Raw genomic sequence first — 19,183 nt, 5'->3', positions numbered from 1 at the left:
GTTTTAAACGTATAGTAAAAAATAATCCAGTTGGGTTTCGGTTTCACTTTATTTTGGTAAATTATCAACATTACAAAAATACAGAAAACAAAAACAAAATACTGATTTACAAACCCGTAATTTAACAGAGAAAGGAACAGATTGACGCCAAGACGTATAACTGTGGAAAACCAAATTCCTGAATGTGTTTATTCTTGAGTGTCGTTGCCTTGTTGCCTCGATGTCCCGTTGCCTCGTTGCCTCTATGCCTCGTTGCCTCGATGCCCTGATGCCTCGTTGCCCCGATGCGCCGTTGCCTCAATGCCTCGATGCCTCAATGCCTCGATGCCTCGTTGCCTCGATGCCTCGATGCACCATTGCCTCGTTGCCTCGATGCCTCGATGTCCTGTTGCCCCGTTGCCTCGATGTCCCGTTGCCTCGATGCCCCGTTGCCCCGTTGCCTCGATGTCCCGTTGCCTCGATGCCTCGTTGCCTCGATGCCTCGATGCCTCGTTGCCTCGATGCCTCGATGTCCTGTTGCCCCGTTGCCTCGATGTCCCGTTGCCTCGATGCCCCGTTGCCCCGTTGCCTCGATGTCCCGTTGCCTCGATGCCTCGTTGCCTCGATGCCTCGATGCCTCGTTGCCTCGATGCCTCGATGTCCTGTTGCCCCGTTGCCTCGATGTCCCGTTGCCTCGTTGCCCCGTTGCCCCGTTGCCTCGTCCTTTAGCTGTGCCCCCAGGCTGTGGCCTGCTTTGATGTCCCTCCGTTAAATGTTGAATGTACATCCATATTTCACTGGCTGATCCCCGCTGCCAGACTGAGGGGCAGGATGATAAACATTGCCAGTGAATTTCTCGTCTCTAATTGCTCGGAGTTGATCTCCATTTCCCTGCACGGCGCCTTGACCTCCGGTAATGGAGCTGCCACAATCCCACGGTAAATATAAATAGGGGCAAGGTGAGAAAAATGATGTTCACTGGAAAATATTTTGTATCACTTTTAAAAGCTCCATCATCAGGATAATAATACCTTACTGTTAGATAATAAAATATAAACACAGACCTGTTACAGCAAAGAATAAAGCTCTAGAAGTGAACCGGACGTCTCACTAATGCTACGTATTAGCATTATAGATTTGGTTCCAGATGAACATTTATATAACTGCTATATAAATGAAATGACCTCAGTGATACCTAAGGTCATTTCATTTAAATCATTTCATTTTCAATTCAAAGTGCTTTACATGAGTTAAAATGAAACAAAACAAAACATTGACATGTTCTTCTCAAACCATTCAGTTTGTAGCTTTCCGTAAGCACTGCTCTGTTTTTACATATTGCTTCAATATTATACTAAATGTTCTGTCATCATCCTGATTTAGGAAGCGATTTATGATTTATAATTTATGGTTTATGATGCTGCAGTCCCTCCTGCAGCAACAAAACATAACGCTAATGGTTGCAATGCTTTTTTTAGGCGTCCAACTTTCATCTCTAAATGTTGTTTTAGTCATTATGGTGAAAAACTTTCATTTTTACAACGATCCCAGCAAACGATGAGAGGCGGTTTACCAGAGAGATTATAATCCAATGTGAAACCTTGGAATGAGAGAGAGCTGATTGGCTGGACCAGACAGAGACAGAAGTATATTTACTGAATTCATTCTTAATTCTTGAAGGCATATTAATTTTAGTTTATGCAAACTTCTCTAAAAACTCTTGCATTATTCTGATAATAAATAGAAATAATCTAGTAAAGTAAGGAACTGAATTAAGAATTCACATTTTGCACATTTTTGTACTTTCATTTGGGTTGGTACTGCTCAAAACCAAAACAGCCCACCCACTTAGAAAAAAATGTTCAGTCGTTTCTTGAAGATAAATTCATATTTTTTAGTGTCCAAATGTAATGTGTCAAATCAGCAAGGACTGCCCCGTTTCCTAGCAACCACAGCTGAGCTCCACCATCTTTGTTGGGCTGGTTTTCCTGCTGTACAATGGCTGCTGGAAAAGACAAGTTTTGTTGTTGACTTGCTGCATTCTGGTTGGTTGAGCAGGAGGCTCCACTTCTGCTTTTCAAAGATGTACAGTTGTATATTTGCACATGTGTTTGCAGCTATTTTCATGTGCGATTGTATGTATTGAGTTGGGGGCGTGGCCAGCTATAGATTATTTGCATTTAAAGTGACAGAGAGCCTAAAACGGCTCACTAAGCAAACTGAAATCTCATTATCTAAGAGTGATTTTGTGTAAGAAATGTAATGAACATGTTTTGTATAGACCATAGAGTGATCCTAACCTGTTTAAGAAAAGTGAAACCGGATCGTTTTTTATTTCTTTCTTCTTTCCAAATAAGGTGGATAATATATTAAAAGATGTAAAACCCTCAGGAGACGACCGGGGATATTTGTCTCATTTCATTTCACGCCAGGAGCAAAACTTTTCATTTAACCACCTCAGAGAGCCAGTGATGTTTAATGCATCAGAAAAAATACATAATGAGATGTGTGACACGTTCAATGCCCATCTTTAAGTACGACACTGCAAGACGTTTTTCTACACTAGTGACCCATAAAAATTACAAAACCGTCTGAAATTCAACAGTTGCTTTATCATTACAGGGACATTTAGGACTGGAGTTAAAAATAAACCTGTTCTGGTTTATTTCCATAATACAAAGTAATTTTTCTTCCAATACGTCAACTTTGCTGTTTCAATTTGCTTTAAAGTACAAGTTTTAATTTTTTAAGTACAGTTCCTTCCTTTCCTGAGTGGCAGCATTTGACTGCAGTTTCTCTGGGATCTCATCATCTTTATTCATCTAAAAGCTTTAATGATTTAAAAATGATGATGAATAATATTCCTTTGAATAATAATAACTATGCTCCCCGCATGCTGCTTCACTCAGTTTAAAAAAAGATGAGGAAAGACTTAATGTACTGTCCAGCAAAATCATGTTTGAGCTTATTAGATTAATTACTGACACATTTAGGATGAGCTCCCCCTGACAGACGAAGATGCATCAATATTCAGCTGCTACAGAAATATCCTCATGGTGGCTCCATGTTTAAATCATGAGCCAGGAGGGGGAAATTTGAGTGAATTTTGCTTTTGGACGTCTCTGTCGCTCATTCACAGGTTAGTAGTGATGCACTGCGAAAGCTTTCCTACATGAACTGTGAAATGTGGGAAGCACCAGGAAGGACGACTGTAACTCCGACTGTAGCAGCTGGTAGTGAATGAAAGTCAGATGTTGCTCCTGAGAATATCATAAATCTGGCATTTATTATAAAATAACAGCATCTCATGATCTACAATTACAATGGGATTTTGTAGCAGCAATTCACTGTAAAAACTCAAAAGTATTTTTGGTTTATTTTCTAGTGCAAATCTCAGCACACTTGAAATTAGGCAAAAGTTTTTACAAGTAACTCTTCAGAGATGTGAGCTTGTTTTTTTAAATGTACTGGTTGTACTTTCAAATTGTTTCTACTTACAACGTGAAAAATGTCTTGTTATAAACTGCCAGCGAAACTAGAACTTTTTCATCAAAATGTACAAATATTTTACTAACAATAAGCTCCTACATCTTACTGAAAAGTTACTTGTTAATTTTGTTAAATTGTGCTAAGATATTTGCAGTAAAAATAAGAGAAAAACATGGTAAGATCTTGTGTTTTTACAGTGCTTGTGCTTCATAACTCCAGTGTTTTGTTTTTACAGTTCTTCCTCAACAAGAAGCTGCTTCATCATTTCCAACAGATTCAACATAAACTACTTAAAGTTACATTTTAAAATTTGGTCTGAAATACAGTAAAAAAAAAATATTTTCAGGTCATAATTAATCAATTAGCATATTGATTCTTGCATTTCCTACCAGTCTAAATGTTTTATTTTTCTCTGGACTCTTTTCTCACATAAACTTTATTTTATATATTTTATATATGCTGCCATAATTTGGTGATTTTTTTGTTTGTTTGTTTAGTGGTTATTGCAGTTTCAAAACAAATACAGAAAAACTAAAAGTTGAAGTTGTCTTGGCAAAAAGAGGGAAGCATCACTTCACATGTTCACTCATTATACTGTTACAAAATCCACATAAATTCATATAGAATATATATATATATATATATATATATATATATATATATATATATATATATATATATATATATATAGGAAATATATATCTATAGATAGATAGATAGATATATCTATAGATATATAGATATATATATATATAGATATATATCTATATATATAGGTATATATCTATATATATAGGTATATATCTATATATAGACCTGGGGGCGGGGTCACCTTGGGGCGGGGTCACTTGGGGGCGGGGTCACGTGGGGGCGGAGTCACCTTGGGGCGGGGTCACTTGGGGGCGGAGTCACCTGGGGGCGGGGTCACCTGGGGGCGGAGTCACCTGGGGGCGGAGTCACTTGGGGGCGGGGTCACCTGGGGGCGGGGTCACCAGTCCATTGCATCACAATAAGAATCCTTCTGTCAAATCAACATTTTAACAACTTTAAGCAGATCAACGTTTTTTGTGCTTTAATTATAAAAATGAAAATGAAAACATATTCTAATTTCATTCATCTGACTAAGTGTTGCTGTACGATTTTTCGTACGTTACTACAACAACCCGGATGAGTTCAGTGTTACCAGGGACATCATGGCAGGAAACGCCACGCTCGAAGCTCCGCCCCTTTGAGAGTCACAGCTGTTGCTAAGCAACACTTTACTTTGGTACAAATCGGTTGCATGCTGTGTAGAACCAACCGGCTTTAGTCTTTTTTGTGTCATATAAACATATTCTGGAGCCGTGACGCCATCTTGGATATTTTCTAAATGAAATATGAAGCGTGTGCGTTACGTCATCACACAAATAGGTCACACATTACGGGATCCAATAAGAGGAATCGCTGATCGGTTCCCATCCCTCCTCCATGGTAGCTGATCCTGTTCAGACGGAGAGCTTTGTGACTGTGGCTGCAGTCGTTCCCAGCTCTCTGTCAGAGTAAACGGAGGTGGATGCAGCCATGAGCGGCCGGTCCAAAGGAGCCTCCTCTCCCAACAACACAGACATTCTGCAACAGAAAAAATAAAAAGTGTTTTTCAGTGAATTAGAAAGAGTCTGACTTTCAAGAAGAAAGAAGTTATATTTTCATTACCTCGAGACTCTGATCACAGTTTTTACCCTGAAGACAGAATTTTGTTTCCTGACAGATTTCTTTGTCTAACATCCTTCACTGTGATTTTGTCATCTTGAGACAACCTTTGTTTGATCTCTCAGGAGATGAGAAAGTATAAAACAGAAGCTCAGAACAGAAGCAGAATAATAATTCAAGAGATTTAAAGATACTTTCCACTTGATGAGCCTCCAGAGAACACAGGTCAGCTAATCTTACATCGATCGTGCATTTTGTGATGAACATTTGTGTAAAAGTGTATTATTGTGACCTTTTTCTACCAAAACAGCCAATAGCTGTTGAGGAATGGACTTCACCAGATTCCTGAAGGCCTGCTGTGCTATTGAGCATGAGATATTAGCAGCAGATCCTTTAAATCCTCTAAGCTGTGAGGTGATTCCTCCATATTGGTCCACAGATCCTTGAATGTATTAATATGTGGGAAATTTTTTTATTATTATAGACAGTTTTCTGTTTTAAACCAGAGCCATCAATGAATTTTGTTTCCAGGAAAAGTTGCACCTGGTATGATAATGTTTTGGTAGGTTTATGTGATTAATTAAAGTTCACATTGATGACAGAACAGAAGTTTTCTTCAGTTGCCTTACTTAGGGTTGGGCATCTCTGGTCAAGATGTGTATCTTCAGACAAAACTGAGGATAAAGACCCGTTGCATGTTGTTGTTGACATCCGGAAACGCTAACAACATGCGCTAACGTGTGTTGTGCTAACACGTGCTGTGCTAACTTGTGTTGTGCTAACACGTGTTGTGCTAATGTGTGTTGTGCTAACACGTGTTGTGCTAACGCGTGTTGTGCTAACGCGTGTTGTGCTAACGCGTGTTGTGCTAACGCGTGTTGTGCTAACACGTTAAAAGACGATTGTTTCTTCTCCGTCCGTAGCGGCGCTGCCGCGGTTGAACTGTCAACGAAATGAAACCTGGAGGTGAAACTGCAAAGGAAAAATTAACTCAGAATAACCGTTGAAGAAAAACTTAGAACCACTTTTTCTTTGCTTGCTATGACTTGTTGCCATAGCAACTGACAACAACACCACTATCAGGATTCAACACCAATAAAACATTTTCCTGACAGAGCAGAACATTCAGTCTGTTTCAGTTTAATGTTTTAAGGCTTGATGTGTTTTTGCAATTATTAATAATTGATTGCTGTGATAGATTAGCTAGCACTGCTAAGCTAACACACAGTGATTGATTAGCTAATTTAAACACCTGCTCTACTGATGTTCTGTCAGTTGGTGTTCAAGTTGATAAACACACCAAATTCTGCAGCATGTTACAGTTATCATAGTCAAGCTAGCATAGCTGATCTGCTTCCCTCTCACTCGCTACTTTTTTCTTAATTAAAACTTTTACCTGACCTTTCTTTCATTTCCTTTATTTAAGCAGGTCGACCCGTTGACATCTAGATCTCATTTTCAAGAGGGATCTTGTTATCGAGTTGTTGACAATTCGTAGCAAAGCGGCGCATCCCTTTCTTTAATATGTCAGGCGAACATTTACGATGTAGCGAGTTATGTTGACAGCAGTTAAAACCAAAGCTAGTCATCGTCGGCCATCAGCCTTTTCCCTTCCAGCAGGAAGCGGGGCGGGATCTTTACGTCACAGGTCTATAGCAGCTCAGTGATCGTCTGCGGTTGTGCTCCTGTTATCACAAAGAAACATAAAGTTGTGTGTCATCATCATATCTTGTATGAAATGTTGCAGTACTGAGTTACTGGGATCATATGAATTATTAATAAAAGTGGTCTTAGAGTGAAGCCTTGAGGAACCCCAAAATCACAAACTGCTCCAGATCTGACAAACGAGATCTGAGCCGATGTTTCCCACCAACAGACAATAATACCAACCTTTTCTAGTCTGTGAATCAACATGCTGTGACTGATGGACCTTCTAGTCTTTCAGTCTTCATGGCCTTAGAGCCATTAGGTGTTTTCTTGATGAGCAGCAGAGAAATTGATCTGCCTCCTTTCAGTGTGGATTTTCTCCAAACCGGCTCTAGTCTTGATCAATGTTTAGGTTGTTTTCTGAGGTTGCACACTTTTTGTTGCTTTTTAGCACTTAAACTGAAATCATTCAGTCTCAATCATTTTCATTTTCTTCCCCATGTGACCAGAGTTTTGAAACTGACATCTAATTTGTTGCTCACAGCTATAAAGCCTTTTACTCTTTTCCTATTTCTTCATTCCTGTCACAACTCTTCCTTTCCTAAGATATCCAGTTCAGTGAAAAAGAGAGAATAAAAGTGGATGATGCCTTTTATTGTCAAAGTGCCCCCTGGTTAGTTCTGCATCGGGGTCCCTTTCTGTCATTGCTGCTTCTTTGGGATTTAGCTGAACTGAGGCCAGTTTTCAGCTGACGGTTGCTTCGCTGCAGACACCTCCAGCTGGATGGATTTGTGCGGCTTAGACTCTAAGTTAGTTAAATGAAGCCTTGAAGGAGAGTGAATGAGATTCCCAGCAGCACTCGAAACAAAGCAAACAGAGGAAACTTGCCTTTCATTCAGAGAGTAAAACCCAGTAGAGATTCTTTCTGCTGTCACCTTTTGAGAGGCTGATTCTGCAGTAGAGACACGAGTTTAAAACGATAACCATCGCTATCGCAACGGGCATGTATGATGGCGTGCTACAGCCGCTGTAGATGGAAAAAAGAGCTCATTTCTGCTGAAAAACTCAGACAGTTTTAGATTAATCTCATAATTTTTCTGGAAAATATTCAGAAATGTCTGAGCTCCAAAAGTCAAAAATTTGCAGATTATTTTCAAACTTAGAAAATTTCCAAAAATCAAACAAACTCAACAATAACTTTCTGCGATCTGAACTGATGTGACAACAACATCTAACTTCCCTTTGGGTTCAGTGAAGTATTTTTGAGTTTAATTTGAGTCTCACGGTCAGCTGAGAAAGGTTGGAGGAATCAACTCACTCTCTCCTTGGTTACCTAGCAACTCACTCACTCTTTGGTTACCTAGCAACAACTTGTTTTGCAACATGAGCTGTAGCAGTTTCCAGTTCCCCCAACGCCCGGGTCGCTCTTCACGCCTCGCTGGGCCACGGGAAACTGCGATCCGATCAAACCGGAAGCAGTTTCATGTTTCTCCTCATATTTTTTAAAAACAAGGAGAAAATGAGAAACACTTCAAGAAGATAAGAGAGGAAAAGTCACAACACTAGTTTGGTAGCATTTTGGATATTTAAAACAAAAACTAATGAATCGTTGTTGATACCAACTGATGCAAAATGTTCATATTGTGATGAAAACTGATGACGAAATAAAACTTTCAAACAGAAGTTCAGAAAGGCAGAAGTAGAAACCTGATGCTCTGAAAACTGTAAAAACTCAACAATAATTCTCTCCGTCGTGTTAAGGAGAAATCTGCTGACCGGCTGCAATAAGCAGCTGAGTTTCCACCAGACTGGTTGGTTTTCATTGAAAAGCATTAAGAAATGATAAGCAGAGCACTTTCATAAATGTCTGCAGTGACGGTAAACAGAGCAGCTGTGTGCCGAGCCACAAATCTCCCGCCGTCTCCGTGAGACAGCAGGAGATTTCAGCTTCTGTTTTCCTTATAAAATGTTTCTGAGCTCCCCGACCGAGCTGTGAAATCTCAGACAGCAAAATCAGGTTCATAAAGATTTAAATGTTGAATCTGGAGATACCTGACGTTGCCTCCACGTGGAAACGCTGGAATAATTGAATAAATGTTGGAATAAACGTCAGATTGTCTGATGGAAAATCAATAATCCAAGCATCTTAAAGGTCTATCGGTGGACAGCATTCACATATTAATCAAATTTGACCAGGTTTAGTCATGATTAATTGACTAAACATTCACTTGCATGTTTTCAGTGATTATTGACGTCTCTGTTTAATAAAACTAAAGCTATTTTTGTTTAAAGTCTTTTTGTTTCTAGAAAGTTCAACTAAACGCTAGCGTAGCCTGGCCGTTGTAGAAACGGCACAGAATATTTGAATCTAGCGATTAGTATGCTTTGTTAATTAATGTAATAAAGTCACTTAACATGCAGGGTGTTAAAGGTTGTAATGCACACAAACTCAGCAGGTTTTCTGTCTTATTTTTAGGAAATATGTTGTTTGTTTATGTCTAAAGGACTCCCAGTTTGATTTTTGCATACTTAATGAGGAGATCATTTGCATTTTAGCTATTTTTTTCTCTCAAAGTCCTTTGTAACATGATGTTTACATAAATATCAATATTAGGAATGCACTGATCCACTTTTTTCACCGATGCCGATATCTGAGGTTTAGCATCGGCCGATAACGATACAATACTGAAAAACATTGAAAAAGATTCGTTTTTAAAACACAGACAAATTACAGCTTCATAACTCAATCAAACGTAAAAACATTTTGATGTAAAGCTACAAAATGTCCTCCCATCAGCTGGACCACAAAGAAACATCTTCCCCGTCTTTCTGAGACGTTTCTGAGGAAATGCATGTGGACTGAAAGTCCTGCTGCTGTTTGTGATAATGTTGATGTAACAACTGCCTGTTAATCACTTCCTCATCATCCTATTTCTGCTAAATCAGCTGTCGCTCATCCTCACTTTGCAACTCCACACAGAACTGTCACTTTATTGAGGTGATTTATACAGACAAAGAGGCCCTTAAGATGCCTCCTGGCTGGAATAAATCTGGTAATTTTACACACACACGCACACACACACACACACGCACACACACACACGCACGCACGCACGCACACGCACACACACACACACACACACACACACACACACACACACGCACACACACACACACACACACACACACACACGCACACACACCCACACACACACACACACCAGTTCCACAGTCTCACCTCTAATTTCCCATTATCATCCTGCAGTTTCTCTGAATTATTCATGGACGGCCTGGCTGTAGGGAGAAAGTGAATAGATGTGGACAGCTGAAAAAATGGAAATTAAGTGAAGAGGTAAGAGAAGAAAAATGCAGAGTGAATTAAAGGTGATAAAAACTGGAAAAATAGACTTGTTGAATCTTTTTGAGAAAAATATAGCAGCGGAAAGACAGGAGAGAAATAACCTGAGTGCAGTTTTCCTTCAAATCTGACCAGATTCCTGTCAAACGTTTCAGCAGCAACAATTTTTGTTTGAGCTACAATCATTTTGAAGATGTTAGTAAATGTTTACAGAGGTCATGAAAGGTCAACCACACAACTTCTTCAAATCAGACAAAACTGGTGTGAATCAACTAAGCAATGTTTGTGCGGCAAAAAATCCCTTTGTGCTGCTTTTCCTTTGAAGATGTTAACAAGAAAGGTCAAAAGGTCAACCAGCTTCTCCCATTGGTGTCAACGTTTGTTGCCCTCTGATACCTTCTGGAAACCTTTTTTATAGCAGCACAAACAATAATGTTTGCTGCACAACCGTAGCACAAACATCTGACACCAACTTTGCTAGATTCTGGTGTTGTGGATGGGGGGGGGGCTGGTTGGCGTTTGACTTCTAAACTTTTCTTAATATCTTCAAAACAAAAGCAGCACAAACAAAAATGATGCTGCACAAACGTTTGAGCCCAGTTTCGTCTAATTTGAAGAAGCATATTGGATCAGCCAGACTTAAAGACGGCAGGGCAGTAGATTTTGACTGGGACATAAAAAGAGGCAAACATTTTCTGAGAAGTCCAAAGCAATGGATAAATGCAGCAGTCATGTTTGGAAATCCATAAATTGTTCCAAATTAGTGGAGCTTTCATTCAGCATATGCCCACTTACAGAGAGGAAGGAGCCTGGTGGGTGGAGAACACGATTGAGAGATTTATATCCACATTTTCTCCACCTGTCCCACCTGATTCTCTCCACCAACGGAGAGCAAGCTTGAGGAAATCTGATCTAAACCCAGTCCTGTCTGAATATTCATCGGCTTAATTTGCATAGCCCACAGATGGCAAAAACAGATGCTCGTTACGGCAAGTGTCAATTTTCAAAAATTTGCTTTTATGACAAAACAAATAAAGCTATAAAGGAGAATGGAGTGACTGGAGGCATCCTGGCGGAGAAGCCAACTGTGTCTCTGTGTCCAAGACAGTTAGTGCATGAAAAACTTTGAAGTTCACAGCTCTCCACATGGCCAGTTACCCATATGGAATAGGCGTTTCCTGTCACTTTTATTCAGTTAATCATACATGCGCTCAGGGCTGCGGCGTTTTCAGCTCGGCTGTCGGCGTCTCAGAGCTCTGACAGGGTCACGACCTCTTAAATTGGTCCCATTTGGATGTTGGAAAACCAGATCGGGTTGCCAAATTTATTGTTTGAAGACCAGCCTGAGTATAATTAACGGTACCGCTGGTCTATTTTATTAGTTCAAACAGCGACAGTTTGATGTAAAATCAACTTTCTGGATCTTTTTATCATGTTATGATGTTATTCCCTCGTTGATACCTGGAGTGTTGCTTTGGTTGTTTCTTGCATTTTTGAGAAATCCTTTAGTCTCCATGGCAACCACTCAGCTGGGTGGACCTAGCCCCGCCTTCGAGGTGCAGCTCCTCCCCCACTCAGCTCCTTCAGACTAGCCAGCAGCAATTAGCAAACATCTGGTGGAACTGCTGAGCTCATTATGGAGCTGGTAAAAACCTTGTTAAAGGGTTAATAGAGGAGCCATGTTTGTACCATTTCAAGGCATTACATGAGGAAGTAAAGCTTCTTTTAACCCATATTTGATTTATAAAGCATTTTATAACAACTGAAAGTAACATAATTACTTTATTCTAATATAAAATGGCTCTATGTGGCTGGAAAACATGTAATACTTCCCCTTTAATACCTCTGGATGTTCCAATCTCAATTACTTAAAAATCTTCTGCTTTCTTCCAAATGAGAAACAACCAATCAGAGCCAGGAGGCGGGTCTTACTGCTGTCAATCATGCCCCCTCACCCTGCGCCCCTCGTTCTCTGCTACCATACAGCTTCTCTCTCTGTTATGATTGCTAAAGTTAGTTAGTTTGATCTTATTCTAAGTGTGATAAGATATTTGCACTAAAAACTAAACAAAAATATCCTTGGTAAGGTTTTGTGTTTTTGCAGTGCAGCTGTTCCTTGGAGCCCAGATTTGTGACATACACTTTTCCTGTTGGCAGTTAGTTTTTAAAAAATAAAAATCCATAAAAAGTAAAAATCAGTGAAGTTTGTTCTTGCAACATGCAACCTGTCTGCCGCTGAGCGGCAGACAGGTTTCCATGTGTGCACACAGAAAATGAAAACGTTTCTCTCAGAAGAATTAAATCGCCACAGCCGGTGCTGCTCCCATAATCCGTTTCTCCTCCTTTTATTTTTTTTGTTTCATTTCCTCCTTTTTCTGTTTTATACTTCCTTTGATTAAAACAATACTCCCATTTTCTTGTTGCTTCCTGTTACTTAGATCGAGTTTTTATGGAGGACCAACACTGTCGTAATTGAAAATAAAAGCAGAAATATATATTTTGTTTTTCCTTTTCCTTATAAATGCGTTTTTGTTAAGAAATGTATTTTCATCAACAATGTATATATTTTCTTTATATTTGTGTTTTCATCAAGAAATGTATCAATATTTTTTTCTTTTTCTTAAATATTCCATTTTGTCAAGAAATGTATAAATGTTCTTTTGTGTTGTCCTTGAATAAATACGTTTCTTGATGAAAGGCATGTTTAATTTTAGTTACCTCAGTTTTGTTCCTCTATAAACTTTAACTTTCCATTGAAGCAAATACTCCATCCCTGTTTCTCCCCCTGTTGCTGCTGCAGCTCCGTCCATCCCCACGCCGCCACGCGTAGCTGCTTCCCAATATTAATTAAACGCCCGTCTGTGTCATCAGCGCGTCTCGTGAGCAGCTTGCTCTTTAATTAGACCTGAGAAACGCCGGGGAGAAACTCGGGCGTCTCCAGGTCTGCACAGAGCAGCCAGGTGAGCCTGAGAGGATTTAGTCCGTCTTCCTTTGTTTGGGAGTTTCTGTTTGGCGTTTTTAAGAGAAACCGCCGCTGATTTATGGTTTTTGCACTAAATATTTCTGTTTTGATTTGAGAGATTAAAGTGATGAAGAACATATTCTTATTAAATAATACTGATACTAAATTTCAGGTTACACACCCACCTACAGCGTCCAGCAAATTAATTTAATAAGAGCTGCAGTTTCCTTTATCTGGGTTTGAATGGCAGAGCAATTTATGCAGTGATTCAGTTTTTGTTTTTTAATACATTTGCTAACATTTCTGGTTTTTTCAGTTGTACCGCCACATAGTGACGTATTTAATGAGAATGTAGCTAAATTCTGGCAGATTATTTAATTCATACTGTGGGGAAAATATTAAATAATCTGACGGGATGCTGAGTGTACATTAATGAGAAATAATATGAACTTTTTTGATTTTAGCAAATGGCTGCAATGAAACAAAGTAAAAAATGTCAAAAGGTTTGAATACTCGTGAAAATATTAGACTTTCAATATTAGTACTTATTATTCTCACTGAGGTTTTTAAAATTAATGTTAAATATTTTCGACAGATTGAAATTTCTTTAATAAATAAAATGTTTTACAAATAATGCAACTTTTGTGAAGTAAATAGGAAATGAAAATATCCAACATGTGTGTGTGTGTGTGTGGGTGTGTGTGTGTGTGCGTGTGTGGGTGTGTGTGTGCGTGTGTGTGCGTGTGTGTGTGTGTGCGTGTGTGTGTGTGTGTGTGTGTGTGTGTGTGTGTGTGTGTGTGTGTGTGTGTGTGTGTGTGTGTGTGTGTGTGTGTGTGTGTGTGTGTGTGTGTGTGTGTGTGTGTGTGTGTGTGTGTGTGTGTGTGTGTGTGTGTTTACACCACTGCTTCCTTTAATCAAATCTTTTCTTAGGATTTGTCATCTTGTTATCAACACGTTTCACAGCTGAGAAGGAAACTAGAAAGTTGTAATGTGTCTGGAGTCGAGTCTTAAAGGGGAAGTAACGTCGACTGCTGTGGGAAAAGATGTTAGCTGGTGTAAACTGGCAAACTGGACTGGAAATCCTGAGTTAAACTGGAAACACTGGGAAGTTAAACTGAACAGAAACATTCAGCACTGATCAAACTCCTCTGCTTTCTCCCAAGGCTAATTAGAAACAACCAATCAGAGCCAGGAGGCGGGGCTTAATGCAGACAATCACCCTCCATAATTGACCTATAACATGGGAAAAATGTTTTATTGTAAGTTAAATAAACTGGAACGTTTTCATCAATATTAGAAGAATGTTAAAACAAGCTCTTGTTTCATTGCTGAAAGGTTATTTGTAAATTTGATATTTGTACCAGAAACTAGACCAGAAACACTTGGTAATATTTTGTGTTATTAGCATCAAATTATGCACAATAAAAATAGTTTTGAAGCAATCTATTTACATTTTGAAAATGTGGATTTATCAAAGTTAATACGTTCTTGACGTGACAAAGTCATTTCCTTTTCCCTCCATAGAAAACAAACCTTGAGCCAAGTTGACTCCTTTCTGCAGTTTGGTCCAGTTTCTGTAGACATATTTGCTGTGGGTTACAGGATTTGGCTGTCCTTCCTTCACCGCAGCCAAATCGCTGCAGAGCGAAGGAGGCAGCGTGATGCAGCCTCTTCATATTTCCTACACATAAACACTCGTTTGTGTTACTGTGAACCAGACCAAAGCCAGCCATGTTCAGATAATTGGAGACTACATTTGCTCCATTTGTCATGTTATGTTTACAAGCAGTCAAAAAAGTATTGCTTTGTTTTTGAGCTGGAGGAAAGTGTGAAAAATATCCAAATTTAACCTTCGGAGTTGAGATTCCATTCATCATATTATCTGGAGGCGCTTGTTTGGAGATGAAAAGTGAGTCTTGGGGTGTCGTTTATTCTCTCTAGGATCTGAAACAGCAGCCGGGTTCAGATATCAAAAGGTGCTAATGTTCACAGACAGCAAACGGTGTCGACTTGTGTTCATTCAGATGGGAAGACTTTGAAAAATACAACTTTAAAATGAACATTTGGAAATATATCAGTATATCATGTTTAAGCTCATAAATGAGAAGGCATTAAAGTATTATGTCTTTCCAAGCATATACTATCACTTTATAGCATAATAAAGTAATTATGTTACCTTCAGGTGTTATAAAAATGCTTTATATATTAAATATGACTTCAAAGGAACTTTACTTCCTGAATTTGAGTCCCTGCCTCTTTAAAAACATGGCTCCCCTGTTAACCCTTTAGTAACGTTTTTACCAGCGTTAACGAGAAGCAGCTCCGATGATGAGCTCAGCAGTTCCACCAGGTTCTTGCTAAATGCTGCTGGCTAGTCTGAAGGAGCCGAGAAGCTTGGAAACTGAAGCTCAGAGGAGGAGCTTTTTCCTGGAAGGCGGGGCTTGGCCCACCCTGGCGTTTTGCTCAGCTGAATAGTTGCCATGGAGATTAAAGGATTTCTTAAACATGCATGAATGAAAGCAACACTCACATCATGTGTTTTACAACATGATGTGAAGCTGAAGAAGGTTGATTTTAGGTAATACTGCCCCTTTAAAAGCTTTAGGAAAGGATCAGACAAGAACATTTAACATTCTGATAATCTAAATATTCGGATATTTAGTCCAGCATGAAAAGACAAACTGCTCTACAGACGTCCCTCAGATCCGTTCTGCTGGAAGAATTGTTTAATTTGAATTTGGTGATCACTTAGAAAATTAGATAAATAAATTAATAGGTTCTGTCTTTCCACTGTGACAGATTTGGAGACTATGGAGGACCAAAGGGTACATCATTAAAAATAAAGCAGAATTATATATATTCTGTTTTTCTTTTTTGTTTGTCAAAAAAATGTATAGTTAAAGGAAAACTCCAAAGAGAATATATACATTTCTTGTATTGTTTTTAATTTTGTCGTCTTTGGTCCTCCATAGAGACGACATGTCACCTCCTGCTGTCTCTGCTCAGACTGACAGGCGGCGGCTAACGACCTGGCAGCGTTTTCACTCCCTCTACTTTGGAATCCGAGTGCTCACACACCGGAGTGTGTTGACGTGTGTCGGGACGGTGGAGGGACGGTTTCCGTCCTGCTGAGCCCCAGGTCCTTCCTGCTAGACTAGTAATTAGGACAGGACATGTTGACCAGGATCACCTTCAGCTGGGACCGCTGACAGAACAAGGACAGACGAAATTATACACCTGGATGCTTCATGGGTTTTTCTCTCTCTGTTGGTTGACGACCTAAGACCTAAAGTTGTTGTTTGACCCATTTAAAGGACTAAATTAATGTCACCTTGTGCCACAGCTGACCATCGTGGAGAGTTTTCTGCACCATCTCAGCTTTTTGTGGTTGAGATAAAGCGCTGCTTTTAGAGAGCGCCAGAAATAGACCAGCAAACGGTTCACAATGTAAAGACCAGGGTCAGTGCTGCTGTCTGCTGCACATTTCAAATGGATTATAGGAAAGATATTTTTAGACAAAAACTGACTTTTTTATTTTCAAATAATTAGCAACTTGTAACTGAAGTGGATACATGTAACCATTCACTTCTAGTCTAAATAAAGTGGAGCTGCAGTCCATCCACAACAGAACCCAGTACCAACTAGTTACATTTAGGAGTTTCAGGATCTCTCTTCATCTCTATTTTTGCAGATTTTTACTTTTTTAACTGATTTATCAGATTCTGGAGACACAAACATTCATTCATAAACCAACATAAAGTGAAGTTCAAAGAAAATATCGCAGCTTTTCAAAATGTGAAAAAGAAATGGTAGATATTTGTATTCAGTCCTCCTGAGTTTATACTATAAATAAATAAACTATATAGTGTTTTTCTCAGTCTGTGTGGATATTACAAATACATGGACATGATTTTTAAGTTTTGCACAGATTGCAACATAAATCTCTGCTTTAAGTTTCTGTATTATTTCAAGATTTATTTTAAATCCATCATATCAACGGTGACCAGATTCCTGGTCTGGTTGCAGTTTAATACAAACATTAAAACACTTTTTTAGCCTCAGGTTTTAGCTGATAAATTATGCCTAAAAATAAAATTGCTCAGCTATCTAACAAAACATTTGTCACAAGACAAAAAATTACACCCAAATGAACAGAAACTGGTAATACGTGTGAAACAAGCACTGAAAAAATAACATCTATTTGAAAAATCTCTGTTTACCTCAGAATTTGCACAATAAGGGCAAATAAATGAACACCTGTACGTTTTATCAGGGGTTTCATACGCACAATATTCTTAATGTTTCCAGTTTTTCTGCTTTAGTTGGATTTCTGTTGTCATGACAATAACTAAAAATATTCTTTTCTTCCTAAAAATAGACTCATAGTATAAAAATATCAATATTTTCATTTGTATATAAAAGATGTATCTTTTTTACCTGTATTTTACCAGATCATTTGACTGAGAACAAATGATTATTTTCAACAGAAAACATCAAAACATCATAAAACAAAATAAATAAATAATGATTACGACCCAAAGACTGTACTCAAGTCAAAGTATCAAAACTTCATCATGGGACTTCCGGGTAATGGCGACCAGGTAGGCAGCATAAAACAGAGGCTCTGCATCGATAGCTACAAAAGACCCCCTAATTCAAGGTACTGACTCGTCAAAAGTTACTTTTTCTCAAGAAGAATGAGCGGGGATAAAAGCAAGAAGGGACGAGTCCAGTCTCGGAATCCAGAAGCACGACATGAAAGCAAAGTTTGCGGAACCCATCCGGTCGAAGGAGAGAAGATGGCGGATGAGACCTTGCCTGTTACAATTAGCTCACTGAGGCAGGTGGTGGGTGAAGTAGTGGCGGACGGCATGCGAGACCTCAAATTAGAACTGAGAAAGGAGTTAGCGCAAGTGAAAATGAGCGTGAAAGAAGAAATGAAAGACCTCTTGAACGAAATGACGTCTGAAATAAATCAACAGGTTAGCACCGCTATCAACAAGACAGAGGAGCTAGCTAAGCGCCTTGGAGAAATTGAGAAAGGCATGGCGAAGGAAGAGAGATGGGACTGTGGAGTGAGAGATGCTATTGTCCAGTTGCTCAGTGAACAGAAATTGCTCCGGGAGAAAGTTATGGATTTGGAAGGGCGCTCACGCCGGAATAACCTGCGGATATACGGCATTCCTGAAAATGCGGAGGGTACCTCGATGCTGAGGTACGTGGAAAACATGCTTAAAACTGAACTCGGGGACGGCTTGGATTTAGGCAGCGAGAAGAGCCTGGGGATAGAGAGAGCCCACAGAGCGTTGAGCGCGCAGCCCCCGGCTGGTGCCCCACCTAGATCCACGGTGGTTCGCTTCCTGAAATTTAATGTTAAAGAACAAGTCCTCCGCGCGGCGTGGAGAAAGCCTATACATATACAGGAAAAACGCATATTCTTCGACCATGATTATGCCGAAAGTATACAGCTGAAGAGGAGAGAATATGCTCCAGTTAAGAAGGCGCTCAAGGAAAATGCTATTCGGTTCCAAACCCCGCTGACTAAAATGCGTGTACGCCGACTCGGCATGACCATCTACAACAGCGCGGAGGAGGCAGCCCTGGACCTGCGGAGACGCGGATTTACAGTGGGACCGGTGTGCGCAAACAGACCTAAAGTTATCACGGCGGAGATGATCAACAACCTTCTACCGGTGGATGTGGTTGGACCGCGACGCGGAGGGAGCGCGCCGGGCCTGCGAGAGAATGCACGGGAAAAGTTGAGGGCTTTCCAGCGACCGGGCGGAGAGGACGTCGTTGTTGATGAGTAATCTTTTTTCTTCTCCCTACCGAGGAAACTTCGGCCGCCCAACAGCTAGCCCCTCGGGCTGGCTGATCAGTACTACTTAAAAGCTCTGGGTGATCGGTTCTGCACAGGAATATGGTGGGGACTATGACTCCCTCCCAGGATGATGAAGGATCGATGCAGGTGACTCTTAGATTAGTTTTTTCAGTTTCCTTTCTTTAAGTAGGCAACTAAGCAGGGGCCCCACGTAGTGGCAGTTTCCCCTACAATAGGA

The 19,183-nt window shown here is 39.8% G+C and overlaps 1 long non-coding RNA gene across 2 annotated transcripts in view; it reads left to right on the top strand.

Annotated features, from left to right (window-relative positions):
* Positions 1-16,941, top strand: part of LOC122844683 — a 35,337-nt gene extending 18,396 nt beyond the window's left edge. For both annotated transcript variants that reach the window (XR_006372916.1, XR_006372915.1), the window contains 2 exons: positions 10,070-10,156; positions 16,097-16,941. This is a non-coding gene — a long non-coding RNA (uncharacterized LOC122844683). The remainder of the gene's footprint in view (positions 1-10,069; positions 10,157-16,096) is intronic.
* The last annotated feature ends 2,242 nt before the right edge of the window (positions 16,942-19,183 follow it).

Source organism: Gambusia affinis, linkage group LG15 (assembly GCF_019740435.1).
Source record: "Gambusia affinis linkage group LG15, SWU_Gaff_1.0, whole genome shotgun sequence".
NCBI classification, from domain to species: domain Eukaryota; kingdom Metazoa; phylum Chordata; class Actinopteri; order Cyprinodontiformes; family Poeciliidae; genus Gambusia; species Gambusia affinis.
This window is presented reverse-complemented; position numbering and strand designations above follow the sequence as displayed.